The sequence below is a fragment of the Canis lupus genome, chromosome X, assembly GCF_048164855.1.
Source record: "Canis lupus baileyi chromosome X, mCanLup2.hap1, whole genome shotgun sequence".
NCBI classification, from domain to species: domain Eukaryota; kingdom Metazoa; phylum Chordata; class Mammalia; order Carnivora; family Canidae; genus Canis; species Canis lupus.
The window spans coordinates 34,325,031-34,349,250 of NC_132876.1; the positions used below are offsets into that span (position 1 = coordinate 34,325,031).

At 35.1% G+C, this 24,220-nt stretch overlaps 1 long non-coding RNA gene across 4 annotated transcripts in view; it reads left to right on the forward strand.

Moving 5' to 3' along the window:
- The window catches only part of LOC140627486 (uncharacterized), a 158,874-nt gene that overhangs the window by 129,081 nt on the left and 5,573 nt on the right, over nt 1-24,220 (forward strand). For all 4 annotated transcript variants that reach the window (XR_012026203.1, XR_012026204.1, XR_012026201.1 and 1 more), the window contains 2 exons: nt 17,592-17,682; nt 17,838-17,938. This is a non-coding gene — a long non-coding RNA (uncharacterized lncRNA). The remainder of the gene's footprint in view (nt 1-17,591; nt 17,683-17,837; nt 17,939-24,220) is intronic.

Sequence of the window (24,220 nt, forward strand, 5' to 3'; positions counted from 1 at the left end):
GTTGACCATAAAGTTGAGGGTCCACTTCTGGATTCTCTATTCTGTTCCACTGATCTATGTGTCTGCTTTTGTGCCAGTACCACAGTGTCTTGATGACCACAGCTTTGTAGTACAACCTGAAATCTGGCATTGTGATTCCCCCAGATATGGTTTTCTTTTTTAAAATTCCCCTGGCTATTCGGGGTCTTTTCTGATTCCACACAAATCTTAAAATAATTTGTTCTAACTCTCTGAAGAAAGTCCATGGTATTTTGATAGGGATTGCATTAAACGTGTATATTGCCCTGGGTAACATTGACATTTTCACAATATTAATTCTGCCAATCCATGAGCATGGAATATTTTTCCATCTCTTTGTGTCTTCCTCAATTTCTTTCAGAAGTGTTCTATAGTTTTGAGGGTTTTTATCATAGTCTGCTTTTGAAACACGGAAAGCAGACGTGGTGGGCTCTGATCTTATGTAATGGGTATGAAAAAGGGTTCATATCAATCATTAGATGCATTGTGAAAATAGAACAATGTCTTTAAAAATATACAGGTAGCCTCTATCATATCTGTCTTCATAAAGTATAAAAATCATTATTTTCCTTCATAGGAATAACTAATTATTAAGGCAAGAAAGAATTTCAAAGGAGAAAAAGTATGAGAAAAGATAATACAATAGATCAGTGGAAGAAATATGAAAAGGTAATTTTATATATTATTCAAGGTAGCCAGGTCCAAAAAGGATAGTAAGAACAGCTTCAGTAGAGCTGTATGTCTAGGAATGGATATGATCAATGAAATGTGGAAGAAAACCTAAGGAAGAGAAAAATAGAGTTGCTCAAGATGAACTTCCCAATGTCCTCTCTGGTCAATGCCATTGACTCATCTGATTGAGATAGAAAGAATTTTCAATAGGATGATGGCACTTTTCCCATAAAGCATGTAATGTAGGGGAAAAATGATGGGCTTTCTGTGTTAGACATTCTGGAGTATTTATGTTTACTCTACCACCTTGTGCAGTGTAAACTTTAAGTTACTTGAATTTCACTTGTGAATGCCTCCTCAGGATTTTGTGAGAGGCCAAAATAGCATATGCATGCCTTTAACACTGAGTCTTTCACATACTAGGACCCACCCAGAAATACCAGTTGTCCCTTCAATGTTCATAAAGTTTGTGTTATTATACTATAGTTTTCCGTTCTAGCACACTCTTTCTTAAAACAAACTATTAGGTGACAGGAATACATACAGAAGTACTGGAATAAGGAGTCCAGAATCCTAGATCCTTACACCTGCTTTCCTTTTAGCTTGTTGAGGGATATTGGTCAAGTAGTTTATGCTCAAATGTTCATTATGTTTTCCATAATAGAATAGGATCACATTATTTCTAATAGGCTTCTCAAATCTTACATTCTATGATTATTCCAAAAAGGGAGACTTCTAATGATTATTGATGAGACATAGTTAATTCTTAATAGCTAAAACTAAGCTCTAAATTGAACTATGTGACAAAATAATTTTACCTCTTAAAAAATTAATCCAAACTACCGCAACCTATACATACTCTCCAAAAATTAGAACTGTACTTTATACAAATACTTCTCTCCAAAAGCATAGACCTCTCAGTCTAGTTAGAAAAAAAAATTCATTAATTAAAAAAAAAAACATTCACTATTTTGACAAGAAGAGTTTTATAAATTCATTTGGGGTTCACTTCTCATTGCAGGATGTCTGCATAATTTTCAAATATCATAATGGCATTAATGTGATTACAACTTCCTCCATTTACAAGTGACTAAGATACAAAAAAGTTAAATGAATTACCCAGTGCTCACCCATGAGGAACAAAGCTGAAATAGAACATAGTTATTCTGATGTCAAAAATTCCATTCTCCCCACTGCAACCCCCACCATCACCTGATCCTAGACTCCTGAAGAACTAATTTGCTTTTGATAAGCTCAGACATGTCATTTTCTCTAAGTGCTCCTTCAATCTTTTCAGGAGAAAGGATAGCTCTAGTTCAAATTCAGCTGAAATAACATCATCTCAACTGAGATCACTTACATCCACCCAACATGTATGTTGCTTTATTTTCTGGTTGATAGTTTGGCTCTTTGTAGGGAAATTGATCTTTCACAGCTACTTAATACCATTTCTCAAAGTCCTACAGCAGTACTTTGCTAAATGGCATCCAGCTCATCTGGATGTGTTGAGTTTCCAGATCATAAACTTCTAAAGGGCAGAGTCTATGATTATTTGGCTAACTTTATATCGCTTGTGACTGTGGATGCTTAATAAATACTATTTCATGGTAATGATGATGATGACAAGTTAATGCTCTTCAAAGTGTCAACCAATCAGTCAATTTAATGAAAGTCAAACTGGTCATTTGATGTTATAAAAAAAATCCAATTACTTGATTGAATGAATTATTCAAATTGTAGCTGTTGCTTTTATAGACATAACATGAAAGTTGCTTCCATATTGAAAAGAGTTAAGGGAAGGAGGCAACATATATATTCATTAGTAGCCAATTTGATCTCATCATTCAGAAATGCAAAAAAAGCTGAGTAAAACTGCTGTTGAAATTAATAAAATATAATCATATAGTGGCATCGACTCTCAGGAATTTCCTATAGGTAGCACTTCTAAGCCATTAATTTATGGCATAATATTCTTGGCAGGTGAACTCCCCAGCTCAACTTCATTAATGATGGCCTAGCACAGTTAGAATTGAGTCCCCAAGCCAGGAAGCTTCCAGGTACTATTTTTTAACTTATGTAACTTTCACCTCCATATTGACCTTGGGAAAATCAAGTAAAAGTAAATCTAATGAAGACAATATACAATGAATATTATATTTCCAGCAACAGGATACTGAGGATCATCAGAATAACTTGATAAGTGCTTTAGTATACACATTTATTCGAATGTTTATATACAACTGGACAAAAAGAATAAAGGTGGAGGATTTACTACCCAACTTTATGACTTAATTCTAAGTGTTAAATGGTTTCACCACAAAAGGGAAATGATAATTATGAGATCTAATGGAGGTATTAGCTAATCCTATGGTGGTAATCATTTTACAATATATGTATATTGAATCAACACATTGTATAACCTTAAACCTATGCAATGTTATCTGTAAATCATATTTCAGTAAAGCTGGGAAAAATACAATAATCAGCACTGCAGAGGTTATGGAAGTATAGAACATAAATCAAGGGAACAGAAGAGAGTTCATAAGTAGATGAACTCATATATAGTCAAATGCTTCTTGAGAAATTTGCAAGGTAATTCAGGGGGAAAGAATGATCTCTTGAGGAAACAGTGCTGGAAAAATTACATAGACACATGCAAAAATAGAAAAAAAATTGAACCTCAATCTGACTTTATACAATATGTAAAAATTAACAGAAAGCATATAACAGACCAAATTTAGGAATGAAAATTATAAAACTAAGAATAAAGCAGGAGATAATCTTAGCAAGCTTGGATTTCACAGAAATATTTTAAATAAAATAGAACAAATTAATGAAAGTAATAAATTACAGCTCATCAAAATTATAAGCCTTTGCTCTTAAAAGGACAATGATACAATGATGAAAAGGTGAGCCATAGACTGGGAGAAGATATTTACAGTGAAAATGACTGACAAAGAATTTATACCTACAGTATCTACAAAAAACTTTTAGAATTTGTTAGAATACAAATCCCTAAATTAAAACTGGGCAAAATACTTGATAAGTTAACAAAACAAGGAACTCAGCAAATATGCACTTTATGCTCATTATCATTAACAATTATGAAAATGTCAACTAAAACCATAAAAAATTATATAAACACTTTGAAAATACTTAGCAGTTCCTTATAATGTCGAAAAACACCATCCATTCCACTCCTAGGTATTTACCCAACAGAAATGAAAGCATATGTCTACACAAAGATTTGTACCTAAATGTTTATAGCAGCTGTATTTGTAATAATCTCAAACTAGAAAGAAACCATATGTCTTACTGATATAAGTAAACGAATGAAAATTTTCAGTGCATTTATGTAACAGAATGTTATTCAATAGTTTATTGATACAGACAAAAGCATAGATGTATCTTAAAATAATTATGCTGAGTGAACAAAAGCCAGAAAATAAAGAGTCCCTACTGAAAAATCCCTTTTGTATATAAATCTTCATTAAAATACTAAGTAATTGATACTGACAGTATCATTGGTTGCTTGGACAATAATGGCTGCATTGTCCAGGAAGATAAAGATTACAAATGGGCACCAGAAAACTTTTAGAAGTAAACAGCTCTGTTTGTTTTCTTGACTGTGGTGATGGCACACATATATTTAAAAATGTATTTTTTTAAATTTTTTTATAATTTATTTATGATAGTCACACAGAGAGAGAGAGAGAGAGAGAGAGAGAGGCAGAGACACAGGCAGAGGGAGAAGCAGGCTCCATGCACTGGGAGCCCGACGTGGGATTCGATCCCGGGTCTCCAGGATCGCGCCCTGGGCTAAAGGCATGCGCTAAACCGCTGCGCCACCCAGGGATCCCTAAAAATGTATTAAATATTGGAGATATATATCCACCAATCTCTGTATATGTGGAAATTAAAGTCATGGGAGACATATATAGAGTTATGAGCCAGTGAGGTCTAAGAACAATAGTCTTTAACTACAACATGTAACAGAGAAAAATGTGCTTCCAAAGGAGGAGAGATGTAATGGACAGAGAGACAGAAAAATAAATAGGTATGTATGGTATGATGGAACCTAAGGGAAGAGTGTTTCAAGAAGGATTAAGTAGCTCATCAACAGTAAACAATACTGTTGAGAGGTAAAATGGGAACAGTAAAGTCTATTTAATTTAGAGACACTGGTGACCACAGCCACATCTGTTTTTATAGAGAATATGGGCAGAAAGCTGAATAATCATGGGTCAATGGAATAAAGTCAGGGAGACAGTTAATTAAAGAAAGTTTTAAACATTCCTTGCTGATAAAAGAGAAAAACAGAGATATGGATGGAAGATGCCAGAGGGAAGAGTTGTGGAAGTTTTGTTTTTTTTTAACTGAGAAAAATATTACATTTATAACATTGTTGAGCTCGACCTGACTCATGAGAGTCAGTTTAACTTATAGAAATTTTCAACCTTTTGTTAAACATGGTCATTTAAAAACACTAAGTTATATAAAACTTTGAATTAATTACATTAAAACTACAGACATAGAAACTCAAAAGTCATTACTTTAATAACCTCAAGTGTATATATAATATAGTTAAATATGTTAATTGTATCTGTAAAGTGGGACTATGATACATAATGTTTTACTACTGCACACCTCTTCTCAACTATATGGTTAGTAACACCATGTTGGTAGCTTGAAATTAGCCACAGAGGGAATTTTACTACACAGAAATTGATAAATACTACCAATAAGGGCTTCATTTATTCATTTTGTTGTTGTTGATTGTCTAGAAAGAACATGATACAGTTTTAATCCTTAATTTAAAAAATTGTATCTGTTACCATTATACTGTGAATACTTCAAAAAAATTGAGGAAATAGTCTAGCATTCAAACATTTATTTTTTATTTTTTATTTATTTATGATAGTCACACAGAGAGAGAGAGAGAGAGAGAGGCAGAGACACAGGCAGAGGGAGAAGCAGGCTCCATGCACCGGGAGCCAGACGTGGGATTCGATCCCGCGTCTCCAGGATCGCGCCCTGGGCCAAAGGCAGGCGCCAAACCGCTGCGCCACCCAGGGATCCCTAGTCTAGCATTCAAAAGTATTATGTGAATCACGAAAGAAAATCACATCACTGACAAAGGTTATATTCTTACATTTTCATTATTTCACTTTCATCTTATTCATTAATGTAAAGAAAAATATCATTGTTCAGGTCAAAACTACACTCATTTGTCAGTTACAATCACAGATTGGCTAGGAATCCACAAGTTTACCAGAAACAATGATGGAATCAGTTAATTACATGTAATTTACAGTATATATTTTATTATTTGTAAATTGTGTGCTATACATACTTTTTATTTATAAAATATATGGGATCCCTGGGTGGCTCAGCAGTTTAGTGCCTGCCTTCGGCCCAGGGTGTGATCCCTGGAGTCCAGGGATTGAATCCTGCATCAGGCTCCCTGCAGGGAGCCTGCTTTTCCCTCTGCCTATGTCTCTGCCTCTCTGTGTCTCTCATGAATAAATAAAATATTTTATATATATATAAAAGTGTGTATATATATATAATTATAATTTAAGCACATATATACCAACTTCCGGTTCTTAAACATTTACCATCATACTTAACTCAATAAAGCCATAATAAAACAGAGGAGCAAGAGAAAATATCCAACTGTAGTTGTTAAATTTTACTGCATTTTAAGAATGTGAAATGACCATAAACCATAAATGAGATAACAAGGACCTGAGGCAAGAATCAGAATATGAATAGGAGATATATTTGTGAAAGGTGTCCAATGTAGTAACAGACAGAGTTGGGGTAAGGTTCTGAAAACACTGAATTTACGAACTTAGATCAATAAAGTAGATTCATACCAGATCATGATCAAAACTCAGTTTGTCTCACTTGCCATTCAATTATGACCATATAATAAAAGTATTAAATAATGTTTACCAGTGTGCTAAACATTTTAAATACACTAATTCTTTTAAATATTTTAAGGGGCACCTGGATGGCTCAGTTGGTAGTGTGTCCAACTTTTAATTTTGGCTCAGGTCATGATCACAGGGTACTGGGATCAAGCTCCATTATCAGGCTCTGTGCTCAGTGGGGAGTCTGCTTGAGATTTTATCCCTCTCCTCCTTCCCCCTGTTCTCTCTCTCAAATAAATAAATTTTTAATAAATAAATAAAAATCCTTGTGCAATTGGTATTATTATTACTGCAGCCATTAATAAGCAGAGAAAAGTGAGTCTTAGGGAGATTTATTCACCTGACAATTTAGAGAGTTCATCAGTAGAGAAGCTAGCATTTGAATAATTAAGTCATTCATGTACAAATAATAAAAATTATATATTTAAACTGTACAAGGTGATATTTTAATATACATATACATTGTGAAATAATCATACTAAATAACATCCATCATTTTATATAATTACCATTTTTTTAAAAATTTTTATTTATTTATGATAGTCACAGAGAGAGAGAGAGAGGCAGAGACACAGGCAGAGGGAGAAGCAGGCTCCATGCACCGGGAGCCTGATGTGGGATTCGATCCCGGGTCTCCGGGATCACGCCCTGGGCCAAAGGCAGGCACCAAACCGCTGCGCCACCCAGGGATCCCACCATTTTTTTATTTTATGTGAGAACACAAGAGCTACTATCTTACCAAATTTCAAGTATAAAATATACTATTGTTAACTATAGCCACATTGCTGTAGACTAGATCTTCAGAACTTACCTAACTTAAAATTTTTAGCCCTTGACCACCATCTACCTGTTTTCCACCTTCACCCAATCCCAGACAAATCACATCCTACTCTTTTTCTACAAATGTGACTATTTTAGATTCTACATTTCAGTATGATCATACACTTTTTGCTTGTGTATATATGTGAAATATTAATATGTATATTACATATATAAAAACATACATTAACACACAAAAGATATGTGCTATACATATATATCTCACATTGTCTTTATCCATTAATGGACAGGTTGTTTCCATGTCTTGGCTACTGTGAATAATGCTGCAATGAACACGAGAATACAGATAGATATATATCCTTTGGATACACACCCCGAAGTGAATTGCTGTATCATATCATACTGCCATCATTAAATTTTTGAGGAATCTTCATTCTGTTTCCATAATGGATGTACCAATTTATGTTCCCACCAAAAGTATACAAAGGTGCCCTTTCCTCCACATTCTCACCAATGCTTACTATTTTTTGACTTTTTTATAAAAGCCATTCTAAAGCTATCAAGTGGTATTGTGTATTTGCTTTGCATTTTCCTGATGATGAATGATGTTGAGAACCTTTTCATATATCTATTGTCCATTTGTAAGACTTCTTTGAAGAAATGTCTACTTGTGTTCTTTGCTCATTTTCTTTTAAATAGAATTATTTGCTAATGAGTTGTAGAAGTTCCATATATACTTTGGATATTAATCACTTACATAAACACTCACAAACATTTTCTACTATTCCATAAGTTTTCTATTCACCCCCTTCCTAGTAGAAAGTTTAGATGCAATTCTACTTTACTACTGTGGCTTTCACAGTTCTGTGTCCTTGACATTTGACTTATTATAGTGTGTCTCTGTATGGTCTTCTTTGGATTTTCCCTCTTTATAGTTCTTAGAGCTTCATGAATCTGGGTATCCATTTCCCTTTTACATTTTGGGAAATTTTTGGCCATTATTTCATTAAATAAGCTTTCTGACTTTTTCTGTCTTCTGCTGAGATTCTTCTTTCAAGTGTATAATTTCAACTTCTTTTCAAAGCTTACTAATTTAGGATTTATTTTTGTAAAAATATGTTGACCAATATAAAAATGTTATAATTATTGAGCACCTTTTCTTGTGTCTGTATATTTCTTTGGAAAAATATCTGTTCGTGTCTTGTGCCCATTTTTTAATTGGGTTACTAATTTGGGGGGTATTGAGTTATAGGAGTTCTTTATATATTTTGGATACTAACTTTTTATCAGATATGTCATTTGCAATTATCTTCTCACATTCAGTGGATTGCCTTTTTGCTTTTGTTGTTTCCTTCACTGCACAGTTATTTTGATGTAGTCCCAATAACTTATTTTGTTTTTATTTCCCTTGCCTCAACATCACTCATTATTAGGGACATACAAATCAAAATTACAGTGAAATATCACCTCACACCTATTGGAATGGGTAAAATAAAAAAAATACAAGAAACAAGTGTTTGGCGAGGATGTGGATAAAAAGGAACTCTCATGCACTGTTGGTCGGAATACAAACTGGTGCACCCACTGTGAAAAACAGTATGGAGTTTCCTTAAAAAATTAAAGATAGAATTACTCTATGATTCAAGAATCACATTACTGGGTATCAACCCCCAAAATAAAAAAACACTAATTCAAAAGGATGCATGCACCCCTATGTTTACTGCAGAATTATTTAAAATAGTTGAGCTATGGAAGTACCCCAAGTGTTCACTGATAGATGAATGGATAAGGAAGAAGTAGTATATATATACAATGGAATATTGTTCCATCATAAAAAAGAATGAAGTCTTGCCATTTGCAACAACCTGGTCGGAGCTAGAGAGTACAATGCTAAGCAAAGTCAGTCAGAGAAAGACAGATACCATGTAATCTCACTCATATGTGGAATTTAAGAAAGGAAATCAATAGGCAGACTGGGGGGCTCAGTGGTTTAGCCCTGCCTTCAGCCCAGGGTGTGATCCTCAAGGCCCAGGATCCTCAAGGCCCAGGATTGAGTCCTGTGTCAGGCTCCCTGAATGGAGCCTGCTTCTCTCCCTCTCAATCTTTCTGTTTCTCACGAATAAATAAATAAAATCTTTTTTTAAAACTGAAATCAATGAAGAAAGACAAAACAAGAACTAGACTGTTAACTATAGAGAACAAACTGATGGTTACCAGAGGGGAGGTTGATTGTTTTTTTTTATTTTTTTATTTTTTTTATTTTTATTTATTTTTATTTTTATTTTTTTGATTGTTGAATGGGATAAATAGGGAATGGAGTTTAAGGAGTATGCTTACCATGAGGGAACAAAAGAGAGAGAGAGAAAGAGAGAGAGATGGGAGGGAATCTTTGAATTAACATTAAATAAACAAAATCATAGCCATAAACAACTCAAAGAATACAGTGATTAAAAAAGAACACACATTTTCTGAAACTCATTATGCTTCTATGTACTCCAGACTAGCTCCTCCCTGTATTTCTGTATATTGCCTGGCATTCTATCCAGCCAGTCTCCTTAGCCATAAGTCTGCTTATCCATACCACCACATCCAAATAGAAATAAAAGTAAAAATTTTATAATTGCATTTTAAAAATTATAAAACATAAACAGCCCATGTTAAACACTGATATCCCATGGTTGATTTGGATATTAAGTATTTTATATGTCATAGAAAAGAATTTTTAAGTATTGTAACCTTCATGAAATCTAAAAAGCTTATGTTAAAAGTTATTACCTTTTTTTGGATATTCTAAAGCATGCCAGTTTGGATTAGCTTTCAGACTTTCAGGGCATATAAAAAAAACTTAGAATAAGTTTGTTTATAGTTACAACAAAAATACCTTCAACTTTCAGATATTTAAAGAAAATACCCTAAAACAAAATTTTTTTAAGGACAACTTACTTCTTTATAAAAATATATATCATGTTATATCTTCCTGTTGGATTGTCCCATTTATTATTATATAGTATCTTTTTCTCATTACAGTCTTTGTTTTCAAGTCTATGCTGGGGGTGGCTGGGCAGCTCAGTTGGTTAAACATACCACTCTTGATTTTGGTTCAGGTCATGATCTGAAGTCATGAGATCGAGCACCCCATTGGGCCCCATGTAGAGCCTGCTTAAGATTCTCTCTCTCCCTCTCCCTCTGCTCCTCCTCCCGCTGCTTGTGCACATGCTCTCTCTCTAAAAAATAAAAAGATTTATTTTGTCTAATATGAATATTGCTGCCCTGGCTTCTTTTCACATAAATTTGCATGAAAAATATTTTTCCATTTCCTCACTTTCAATCTGCAGGTGTCTTTAGGTCTGAAATGAATCTCTTGTAGGCAGCAAATAGCTGGGTCTTTTTTTTTTAAAATCTATTCCATCATTCTAAATCCTTTGGAGTGATTAGTACATGTCCATGCAATGTACTGATTGATAGGTATGTATGTATTGCCATTTTCTTACTTGTTTTGTGGTTGCTTCTGTAGTTCTGCTCTAATGCTTTCTTCTTTTGCTCTCTTCTCCCACAGGTTTTCTGGCTTTCTTTAGTGATATACATGGATTCCATTTTCTTTATTTTTTGCATATCCGTTACTGGGTTTTGATTTGTTTTTGCCATTAGATTTGTATACATCATCTTCTGCAATCACAATCTATATTAAGTTGATAGTTGATTATGTTTGAACCCATTCTTTATTCCTCCTTCCCCCATGTCTTAGCTATATGATGTCATACTTTATATCCTTTTATTTTGTGAGTTCCTTGACTGATTTTTATAGATATCCTTGTTGTTTTTGTTCTTTCTACTTTTCTTACTTATGGCTTTTCTTGTCTACTCAAGTCCCCTTTAACATTTCTTGTAGGGCTGCTTTAGTGGTGATAAATTCCTTTAACTTTTGTTTATTTCTCCTTCTATTCTGGATGATGCCCTTTCTGGATGGAATATTCTTGGCTCCAGATTTTTTTCCTTTAAGCACTTCAAATATGTCAGTCTCTTCTGGTCTGCAACATTTCTATGGAAATAGATGATACTCTTATGGGGTTTCCCTTGTATGTAACTATATTCTCTTCTTTTAAAATTCTCTCTGTATCACTACTTTTTGCCATTTTTTTTTTCTTTTTGCCATTTTAATTACTATGTGTCTTGCTATGTGGACCACGGTGGCTTGATTTTATTGAGAGATCTCTGTGCCTCCTGGATCTGGATATCTGCTTTCTTCTGATGAGGGAAGTTTTCAGCTATTATTTCTTCAAATAATTTTTTGCCCTCTTCTCTCTTCTTCTGAGAGCCCTATAATGTGAATGTTATTTCGCTTGATGGTGTTCCTGAGTTCCCTAAGTCTATTCTCATTTTGCATAAATTTTTACCTCACCTGCTCAGCTTGATTACATTACATAATTATGTCCTTCAGGTCACTAATTTGTTCTTTGCCTCCTCTAGCCTGCTATTTATTCTAACTAATGTATTTTAATTACTTTTATATGTTCTTCATCTGATTGGCTCTTTTCCATATCTTTGTTATGGGGCTTCCACTCTTTTCTCAAGTCCAGTGAGCATCTTTATGATCATTACTTTAAATCTTCTATCAGCCATAATAGTTATATCTGTTTTGCTTAGGTCTCTTGCTGTGGTTTTGTCCTAGTCTTTCATTTGGGATATATTCCTGTGTCTCTTCATTTTGCCTAACTCTGTGTGTCTGTTTTTTGTGTTAGAAAAGTCATTTACATCTCTTGCACTGGAAAGTAATGGCCTTATGGAAAGAAGTTTTGTAGTGTACCCAACATGGTGCATAGTAAACATAAAATAACTAATTGATAGTAATACAATAATAGTAGGGGACTTTATCACTTACATCTATGGGCAGATCATCCAACCTGAAAGTCAATAAGGAAACAGTGGCTTTGAATAACACATTGGACCAAATGGATTTAACAGATATATTCAGAACATGCCATCCTAACACAGCAAAATACACATTCTTTCGAACTGCATATTCTCCAGAACATTCTCCAAAATAGATCACATATTAAGCCACAAATTAAGTATCAGGAAATTTGAAAAGATCGAAGTTATACCGTGCATGTTTTTAGACCACAGCACTATGAAAGTCGTAATACATGGACGTTAAATAATATGCTATGAAACAATGAATGTACCAGCCAAGAAATCAAAGAAGAAATTTAAAAATAGATGGATAAATAAAAATGAAAACGCAGTGGTCCAAAATCTTTGGGTTGCAGCAAAAGCAATTCTAAGGAAGAAGTTTATAGCAATACTGACCTACCTCAAAAAGCAAGATAAATCTCAAACAACCTAACTTTACACCTAAAGGAGGTAGGAAAAAAGAACAAACGAAATCTCAAACTAGCAGAATGAAGGAAACAATAAAGATTAAAGAAAAAAATAAATGACGTAGAACTAAACAAACAGATACACCTGGCTGGCTCATTAGTTATAGCATGCTACTCTCAGAGTTGTGAGCCCCATGTTGGGTGCAGAGATTACTTAAATTAAAAATAAAGAGAGAAACAAACAAAAAAACAAACAATAGAACACATCAGTCAAACCAGGAGCTTTCAAAAGATCAAGAAAATTGATAAACCTCTAGGCAGTCTCATCAAAAAAAAAAAAAAAAAGAGAGGACTCATGAAATCACAAATAAAAGAGGAAAAATAACAGTCAACACCAAAGAAATACAAAAAATTTTAAAAGAATATTATGAAAAATTATAAACCATGAATCAGACACCCTAGAATGGATAAATTCCTAGAAACACATGAATTACCAAAACTGAAGCAGGAAGAAATAGAAAATTTGAACAGACCAATTACCAGGTATAAAATTAAATCAGTAATAAAAAAAAGCTCACAACAAATAAAAGTCCAGGACCAGATAATTTCACAGGTGAATTTTACCAAACATTTAAAGAAGAGTTAATACATATTTTTCTTGGACCTTCCTAAGAAATAGTAGATGAAGAGCTCCTGGGTGGTTCAATCAGTCAAGTATCTTCCTTCAGCTCAGGTAATGATCCTGGGGTCCTGGGATTGAGCCCCACATTAGGCTCCCTGCTCAGCCTGCTTCTCCCTCTCCCCCTGCTTGTTCTCTCTCTCTCTCTCTCTCTCTCTCAAATAAATAAATAAAATCTTTTTAAAAATTGTTTCATGGAAGAGGAAGGAAAATTTCCAAATTAATTTAATGAGGCTAGCATTACCCTGATACCAAAACTAGATAAAGACACCACAAAAAAGAGAGAGAGAGAGAGAGAGAGAAGTACAGGCCAATATCTCTGATGAGCATAGATGTAAAAATCCAGAAAAATACTAACAAAATGAATCTAACAATACATTTTAAAAAGTCATTCACCATGATTAAGTCACATTTATTCTAGCCATGCAAGTGTGGTTCTATATTCAGAAATAAATCATTAGGATATGGGACATCAACAAGAGAAAAGATAAAAACCCTCAACAAAGTAGGCTTAGAGGAAAAATACCTCAACATCATAAAGGCCATATATGAAAGACCCACAGCCAATATCATCCTCAAATGGGAAAAACAAGAGCTTTTCTGCTAAGGTCAAGAATAAGACAGATATAGGATGCTTGGGTACCTCAGCGGTTGAGTTTCTGCCTTCAGCTCAGGGCATGATTCCAGACTCCCGAGATCAAGTCCCACATTGGACCCCCAGCATGGAGCCTGCTTCTCCCTCTGTCTGTGTCTCTGCCTCTCTCTGTGTGTCTCTCATGAATAAATAAATAAAATCTTAAAAAAAAATATGGTAGGTCCACTTTCACCACTTTTACTTATCACAGTACTGAAAGTCCTAGCCATAGCAATCAGACAACAAAAGGAAATAGAAGGCGTCCAAACTGGTAAGGAAGAAGTGAAACTTTTATTATCTGCATATAAAGAACCCTAAAAAGTCCACTGAAAAACTACCAAAACTGATGAGTGAATTCAATAAAGTTACAAGATAGAAAATCAATGTACAGAAATTCATTGCATTTCTATACAGTAATAATGTAGCAGTAGAAAGTGAAGAAAAGCATCCCATTTCAATTGCGCCAAAGATAATAAGATATCTAGGAATAAATCTAACCAAAGAGGTGAAAGACCTGTACTCTGAAAACTATAAAACACTCATGAAAGTAACTGAAGAGGACACAAAGGAATGGAAACATATTTCATGTTCATGCACTGCAACATCAAATATTTTTAAAATGTTATACTACCCAAGCAATCTACAGATTTAATGCAATCCCTATCAAAATATCATTAGTATTTTCCACAAAACTAGAACAAAAAAATCCTAAAATTTGTATGAAACCACAAAGACCCTGAAAAGCCAAGGGAGTCCTGATAAAGAAGAACAAAACTGTAGGTATTACAATTCCAGACTTCAAGTTATATTACAAAGCTATAATCATCAACATAGTATGTTATTTGCCATAAGACAGACACAGAGATCAATGGAACAGGATAGCCCAGAAATAAATTCATGATTATATAGTCAATTAAGCTTCATCAAAAGAGGCAAGAATATGAAAGGAAAAAAAGTCTCTTCAACAAATGGTATTGGGAAACCTGGACAGCATCATGTAAAAGAAAGAAACTGGACCACTTACACTGTACACAAAAACAAAGTTACAATGGATTAAGGGCCTAAATGTAAGACTAAAACCATAAAAATCCTAGAAGAGAGCACAGGCAGTAATTTCTCTGACATCCATTATAGCAACATTTTTCTAGGTATATCTTCTGAAACAAGGGAAACAAAAACAAAAATAAACTATTGAGACTACATTAAAATAAAAAGGTTCTGCACAGTAAAGGAAACAACAAAGAAAACCACGATACAATCAAATGAATAGGAGAAGATATTTACAAATGATACATCTGATAAAAGGTTAATATCCAAAATATATAAAGAACTAATACATTTCAACACATACAAATACATAACCCAATTAAAAAAATGGGCTGAAGACATGAACAGACATTTTTCAAAAGAGGACATCCAGATAGCCAACAGATACATGAATAAAATGTTCAACATCATTCATCATTAAGGAAATGTAAATCAAAACCACAATGAGATATCACATCACACCTGGCAAGGATGTGGAGAAAAAGGAATCTTTGTGAACTATTATTGGTGGGAAGGCAAACTGGTTCAGCCACTGTGAAAGCATATGGAGGTTCCTCAAAAAGTTAAAAAGAAAACTACCATATGATCCAGGCATTTCAGTACCTCGTATTTATCCAAAGAATACAAAAACACTAAAGATACACATATACACCTATTGTTTATTGCAGCAGTATTCACTAGTCAACATATGGAAGCAGCCCAAGTGTTCATCAATAGATGAATGGATAAAGAAGTGGTGTATGTCTCACACACACATATATACACACAATGGAATATTATGCAGCCATTAAAAAGAATTAAATCTTGCCATTTGCAATGACTTGAGTGGCTCTAGATAGTATGATACTAAACAAAACTCAGCTAGAGAAAGACAAATACCATGATTTCACTCATATGTGGAACTTACGTAACAAAAGGAAAAAAATGAGCAAAGAATAAAACAAGACAAACCAAGAAATAGACTTTTAACCATAGAGAACAGAGGCTTACTAGAGGGAGATGAGGGGGATGTGTGTAATAGGTGAAGGGAATTAAGCATAACACTAAGCTTAATGAGCACTGAGTAATATATGGAACTGTTGAATCACTATATTGTACACCTGAAACTAATATTTTTATTTTGTTGTTTTGTTTTTTTTAAAGATATTATTTATTTATTCATGAGAGACACAGAGAGAGAGAGAGAGGCAGAGACATAGGCAGAGGGAGGAGCAAGCTCTATGCTGGGAGCCCGATATGGGACTTGATCCTGGGCCCCCAGGACCACACCCCAGGCCGAAGGCACACTAAACTGCTGAGTCATGAAACTAATATTTTATTCCAGTGTAGTTAACATACAGTGTTACATTAGTTTGAGGTGTACATGAATAAATAATTAAAACAAAAAATTGTTTCCAATAAGAAAAGTAAATGATAATGTTCCATGTCATTGCATCTATAAGAGTTAAATAGTAATGATGATCAGGGTATCTGGCTGGCTCAGCCAGTGAAGCATGCAATTCTTAATCTTGGAGTTGAGTTCGAGCCCCATGTTAGGGTTAGAGAGTACTTAAAAAAATGGTAATGATGATTATAATAATGAAATCATATAGACTCTGAGTTCTGAAAAGCACACATCATGTTGATCAATTTTTCAACCAAATTCTTTGTTTTATAATTGTCAATGAATTCAATTGTATATGAAGATAAAACAGAAATAATAAGCCTCATACTATTCCAACTCCTAAGAAAATTTCAAATTAACAAATTATCTTTGCTGCCTTCAAAATGCATTATTTTTAATCTCAAATTTAATGTAAAGCATGACATATAATTTAATACCTGTTTCCACTAGCTAAATTATTTGATCAGACTTATATAGTGTGATGCTTCTTTGTGTGTTTTACACAACAGTTTTTAATACTGAAAAATACCACTTGATAATTTTAATCACAATTAATAATTGATTAATATAATAACACTTTATTCAGTATTTCAGATTGTGTAATATCCAATACAGGGAACAATCTAATAACCGTTCAATGTGCATTTCTACACTTTAGTAACACTACACCAGGAATTTGTTATTCCATTCAGTTGGATTATGTGTTTGCATGTATGTGATTTGATCAATGAAAAATAAAATTAAAATGTTTTAAATTGTGTACCTAGGGACGCCTGGGTGGCTCAGCGGTTTAGCGCCTGCCTTCGGGTCAGGGCATGATCCTGCAGACCCGGGATCGAGTCCCACGTCGGGTTCCCTGCAAGGAGCCTACTGCTCCCTCTGTCTGTCTGTCTGTCTGTCTCTCTCTCTCTCTGTCTCTCTGTGTCACTCATGAATAAATAAATAAAATCTTGTGTACCTAAAAAGCAGGTCAACGATTTTCAGGGTTGGGTAGTATAGTATAGAGAATATAGGAAAATGGTAAAAAAAGAAAAAAAATGATATGTAAAACCAATGCCTGTACTCATCTTTTTGTGGTTATAACTATGTGAATTATTAATTTGTGTTATTTGCTTTTCCTTAGAAGATAAATAAAAAAAGAAGATAAATCAAAGCCATACATTTGAATTTGAGGATTATACACAATACGTTCACAACTTTATGCAAGACTTTCCGTAAGTAACGCTGCATTTTAAAATCCTAGAATCTGAATATCTGTGATGATTTGTCTTTTGACCTCACAGAACAAGAAAAGAACATTCAACCAGGAAAGGTTATACTGATAATAAAGTTCTTAAATTTGAAAATGTCATCTTCTCCCTTTGTACAGGCCTTTATACAGTGTCCTAAGAGGATTCATTATGAGAATAATGTCAATCACAGCTTTAACACCTTAGTATGGAAGGAGCTAATGAGAAAGCACATTGGAAGGTGAGACTTCATGTTCATTTTTAAATAATTGGTCTTAATTTTTCTTCTATGGAAAGAGTTTAAATCACTTTATCATGAATCTATCTGAACCATTAATTTTTGCGGCTTCCAGGTAAAGTCCAGCACTTTGTTTATACAGAGTTTATGGGGAGAGGGCAGTAGAGTTCATCTAATCTTCAGTGATACAATCATCCATTCAAGTCCTTAGTATGATCCCTTGCAATGAGAGCACAGCATGCCTGCATATGTTATTGGTGATTCTTAATAGAAGGTGGTTCCCAAAACTCAGCCCCCTCTAACCATCTGGGTGACCAGGCATCTCCCAATTCAGGGTGAAGGGGAGGAGAAAGATCTGTTGGTGCCTGTGGTGCTACAGTTATGGCTAATGGCTAGCCTTTCAGAAGCCAGGGGAGGTCCAAGCCCATGCTGTCCTGCCCATGCAAAGTCCTGATGTTGCCTCCATGGTACTTGTTTGGCTCATGGACTTTGCTGTTAAGTGTCTGCCAGGAGTCTTTTCCACTATCCTCCCTGGGCTCAAATGAATTGTTTTCAAATTCAATGCTTCTTTTTTTCTGATTGATCAAATCTACTGTTGAAGTTTTGTATTTTCTCCATTTTATTTTTCACCCTCAGGATTGGTTTTGTTTTGTTTTGGTATGTTTTCTATCTCATTGTTGAATTTGTTTTTTTTCATATGTTTCTGTTGATATTTTTATTCTTGTTCTGTTAGAGTTTATGGCATTTCTTTAAAATCATGATTTTGTATTTGTCAGGCAACTCATAGATGTTTATTTCTTTGCATTAGTTACTGGAAGTTCATTGTATTCTTTTGTATTCCTTTGATGTTGCCTTGATTTGTCATATTCCCTGTAGTCTTGAATTGGTATCATCACATTTGAAGGAACAGGTCCTCTTTTATTGCCTGCCTTTCTAAGACTTTCACCTGCAGATGAGCAGAAAGTTGCCACCCAATTTGGGTACATGGTGACACAGGGTTCAATGCTGGGTAAACGGACACATGGGGATGCCAGTTTAGTGGGGTAGAAGTATGGTTGACTGCAGGATTGAATTATAAGCCCACACACAATACCAAGGCAGGGTTATAGGTCCATACACAATGGTGATACCAGAGCACAGTCTTGCCCACAGTGACATTATGGCTGGAGAGGGTAAAAAGGGTGGGGGGCAGAGTGGCAGCCCCTGTTCCAGAAGGATGCAGCAGTGGCTCTGGGGATGGTATAGAGACACAGACTCTGTGCAGGTCCATCAACACCAGCACTGGCCAAGACTCTGAGGCTCATCAGTGCTGAAAGATCATGAGTTTTTGTGGTGGTGACTTGAACTGTTGGGGTCCTTAATGGTGAAGGCTGCTGTTCTACCCTTTAGCGGGAAGCCACAGACAAGGGGATTCCCTTTGCCACTAAGCTATGTTGGCCTGGGAGATGGGGTGACACAGGCAAAATGCTTCCTAAGCTTTTCTATGCTGTCCTTCTTGGTTTTTGTAATCTGCTTTGTTGGTGGAGCTACTTCATTGTACTTTGGGGCTCTCCCTGCACTATTTTCATCCATGGGTAGTTGTTAAACAGTTGTTTCTATCGGGCATGAGGTCTGGGGTCACCTACTCTATCATCTTGCCTGTGTCTCCTGTTGGTCGAATCTTCTGTTGTTAATGTTTTCTAAGGCTAAATCTGGTTTCTATAATAGAGCATTAAACCACCATTTGCTTCAACGTGGATGGAACTGGAGGGTATTATGCTGAGTGAAGTAAGTCAGTCGGAGAAGGACAAACATTATATGTTCTCATTCATTTGGGGCATATAAATAATAGTGAAAGGGAATATAAGGGAAGGGAGAAGAAATGGGTGGGAAATATCAGAAAGGGAGACAGAACGTAAAGACTGCTAACTCTGGGAAACGAACTAGGGGTGGTAGAAGGGGAGGAGGGCGGGGGGTGGGAGTGAATGGGTGACGGGCACTGGGTGTTATTCTGTATGTTAGTAAATTGAACACCAATAAAAAATAAATTAAAAAAAATAAATCTTATGAAGAAAGGTATCCTTATCACTAAGTATACAATTTAAGGGTTTAATTTAAAAATCACAACTGCTAGTGAGATGAAATTTCTTAATTGAAAGAACAAAATTTGCCAGCTGCAAATCTGGGTCAGATCAGAACTGACATGAGATTACCTTAACTTGGGCCACAATTCAAATTCAGAATGAAGCCAAGCAAGGTAAGCAAGAACTACCTCTTCACAGTATTAGTCAGATACGTTACTGTTCCATGATCAGAAATGTTTGTTTTTCATTTATATAGATCAGTGAGTAATATATATAATTGTGAAAGTTCTAGAGAACTAACTCACACCTTTATAAGTCACAGCAACATTTAGAGGACAGTTTGGCAATCTCTAAAAATTTATAAGTCATGTATTATTTGACCCAATGGAATCTGTCATACAAAATATCATAAGCAGGTAAAGATAGAACTACCCATGGCATTGTGTTAATAGGGAAAAGTTGGCAACAATGTAAAAGTTTATCAGTATCAGACTGGTTAACTTAATCATGGTCCAATGATACTAGAAAATATTGTACAGCTATTAAACTGGATTATAAAATTATATCTATACTATGAAAAGTTACTGAAGATATATTGCTAAGCAAAAATAACACAACAATGCATGCCATGATATCAGTTGGGCACATACACAGGAACTTGTAAGATGCACTGAGTTGGACAGATGGATACGTATAGTTGCTTGTAGATGCATAGATCTATCTTGAAAACACAAAGATATGCTACAGCAAGAATTTCTGGAAAAAGAGCAGACTGAGAAATGGGACTACACTGTTTGCTTTGTTGCCTATGTGATACATTAAAATAAAATGGGCCTGTATTTCTTTTAAAATAAACCCAAGGGGCACCTGTGTGGCTCAGTGATTGAATACCTGCTTTTGGCTCAGGTTGTGATGTTGGGGTCCTAGGATCAAGTCCCTCATCAGGCTCCCCATGGGAAGTCTGCTTTTCCCTCTGCCTATGTCTCTGCCTCTCTCTCTGTGTCTCTCATGAATAAATAAATAAATAAAATCTTTAAAAATAAATATATAAATAAATAGAATAAACCCAAGCCTCCATACTGTTTTTGTGCCATTGTAGTATCAGTGAGCAGAAGGTCAGTGGGCAAAGATTTCAATTGGGTTGGTACACATGATAAGAATGAGGTAAAACCCTGGGTTTATTCTAAACTTCGTCTTTGGAACTGGAGTTAGGCATGAAGTCAGATTAGTTAAATGTATGTATACACACACACACACACACACACACACACACACACATACACACACACACACATATATAAAACAGACCACAGAATGTTCTTGACATTCCCAAATGCCACTGATGATCAGAGCTCTATTTGAAGACTGAAATAGAGATGTACAAAATGTAGCATATTATAAGGCCATTAAACTTTTCCATTTTCATAATAGAATAGCAATTATTTCCCACAGAGGCATGTGGAAAGGTGAGCAAAAATCATAAATAACTCCTTAAACACACAGAAGTGTATATTAATGTTCGAAATCTGCCAGCTTCTAACTTTACTACTGCTAGTGTCCAAAAATGAAAGCAAAGATAAATGTTTCTGGCACATTCTGACCATTTTTTCAGTGCATATAAGCAGTTGAAAAATAGCATCCTAGAAGACCTTCAAATATCATGTAGGATATTCAGTGGATATCCATAGTCATTTCTGGGTGTGTTTCTCTTGTTTTCATCTAGAGTTTCCTAGTAATGTTAAAAACTTGACCCTCGTCTTAATGCTGATTTTGTGATCTTTTAATTAAATCCACTTTGCAGAAAAATCTCAAACGTATGCATCATATGTGGGGCAATCAAAATAATTACACACTTGATTTAGTACAGTCTTTTTCCTGAACATTTTTGGTGGAAAGCTAGTAAAAAGGAAGGAAAATATAGGTATCCGGGGGGAAGTTCAGCTAAATATCAAAAGGAAAATGAATTTAAAGGAGGCATAGTAATGAAAGTTATACTTTATCATGGAGGAGGAAATGCTAGCATCAAGAGATGTCTGATCAATAACATTTTAAAAACTGACCCTTATGACAAAACATGAGAGACTCCTAACTCTGGGAAATGAACAAGGGGTAGTCGAAGGGGAAGTGGGTGGGGGTTGGGGTGACTGGGTGATGGGCACTGAGGGGGGCACTTGGCGGGATGAGCACTGGGTGTTATGCTATATGTTGGCAAATTGAACTCCAATAAAAAAACTTAAAAAAACTGACCCTTAACTAATAATTTGGATTTGACAAAATGAATCAATAGGTATCTTTTGCTTTACTCCACCTCAGTTATGGAAGACCATCTCCAAAATGGCCCCAAAGACCCCTGCCTTCTGAGATTAATGTGCTTGAATAATCCTTTCTCCTTGAATGTGGGATGGAACCAGCAACTTGCTGCTAACAAATAAAACATAGCTCAAGTGGTAAACTTCACAGAAAGTCACTTCTCAAGGTCAACAACATGGCTCTGGCTTCCATCTTTTCTCTCACTCTGTCTCTCTTGGAACCATTGCTCTGGGGAAACCAGCTACCAGAATTCTACCATATTCTACCATATAAGCAGCCCAAGTAGCAAGGACCTGAAATCTCTAGCCAGTGGACTAAGAGGAACTTAGGCCTGCTGAATGCCATGCAAGGGAGCTTCACAGTCACTCTTCTGAGGTCTGCCAAATGTCAAGTGAGTGATCTTGAAAGCAATTCTTCCCTCTTTGGAGCTATGTTAGAGATCTTAAGAGGTACCCAGGCAAGCCAGGACCAGATTACTGGCCCATAGAAACTATGAGAAGATAAATATTTGTTGTTTTAAACCACTGAGTTTTGTGGGACACCTGGCTGGCTCAGCTGGTAGAGCATGTGACTCTTGACATCAGAGGCTCGAGTTCAAGATCCCACGTTGGGTATAGAGCTTACATTTAAAAAAAATTATCTATCAATCAACTTTTTTTCTGAAATAGTGTGTTTAGTTTGAAGTGGTTTTTTTAAGGGTTTTATTTTTAAGTGATCTTGACACCCAACATGGGGCTCAACCTCACAACCCTGAGATCAAGTGTATGCTCTACCAACTGAGCCAGCCAGCTTCTTCTAAGGTTTTATAAATCATTTTTTTACACATATGAAAAGACTGCATTATCTGTTTGAAAAATACTCAGAGGTGTTATTTTTTTCTGCAAATAAAAATAAAAAATAAAAATGAAACAGTGTAATCACCCCAACTATTGGTTGTGTTGTATTCACTTCTCTTATAACAAGAATTCCTAAGATATGATGTACTTTAGGGTACACACTGAAATCTGAAATCTGGTGACCGGGTCATAAGTAGAAATATGCAGATGACTATATAAACTCTGAATTGTGCCTGCATCCATGAAGAACTCAGCAAAGTGTTTTAACATGTATTACCATATTTAATCCTTGTACAAAAAATTAGGGTTTTTTTTTTTACTCCCATTTAATACGTGAAGAAATTGAGGCATAGGAGGTGACAGAGGTTAAATAACTTGCCCAGAGTGACACAGCAAGAAGATTCAGACTCAGGCACTCAGAAGCCAGAACGTACCCTCTCATCCACAACAGTATGCACCTCTCCTATGAGACCACAATCAATTCAGAGACTGCCTTCTTTATATATAGTGTTATGTTCTGTTTGATTACAAAGCAGAGAAATTTAAGATGACAGATGTACATGTTAGCAAGGATAAATATTCACTTGTGATCAACCAGAAATGCCCTGTGAGATAGTATAATTTGAGTAGTTAAAAATGAGGTTTCCCAAGGGGGAGTGCCTGAATTCTGATTTCAACTCAGCCAGTAGTTTTGGTACAATTCCGGTTAAGTGTATTATCCTCCTTTAGATTTACTTCACTGAATGTAAGCTGGTGATCATATCAGACGTTACCTCATAAAGCTATTATAAGCATTAAGTGAAATAATACACAGAAGGGTTTGGAATAGTTCCTAGATACAACAAGGACTTAATAAATGTAAACTCTTACGATGATGATCATATTACCTGACAGAGAAAACAACATTTAACAGAGTTTTAGGCTCTTTACCTTCAGAGGAAAATAGCTATCCAAATTAAGTGAAAATAGGCTAAAAGAGAAACACAGTGAAAGAAAATAGCATGTATCAATACTCCACCATGCCAAATACTCTTTTTTAAGATTTTATTTGAGACAGAGACAGCACAAGTGGGAAG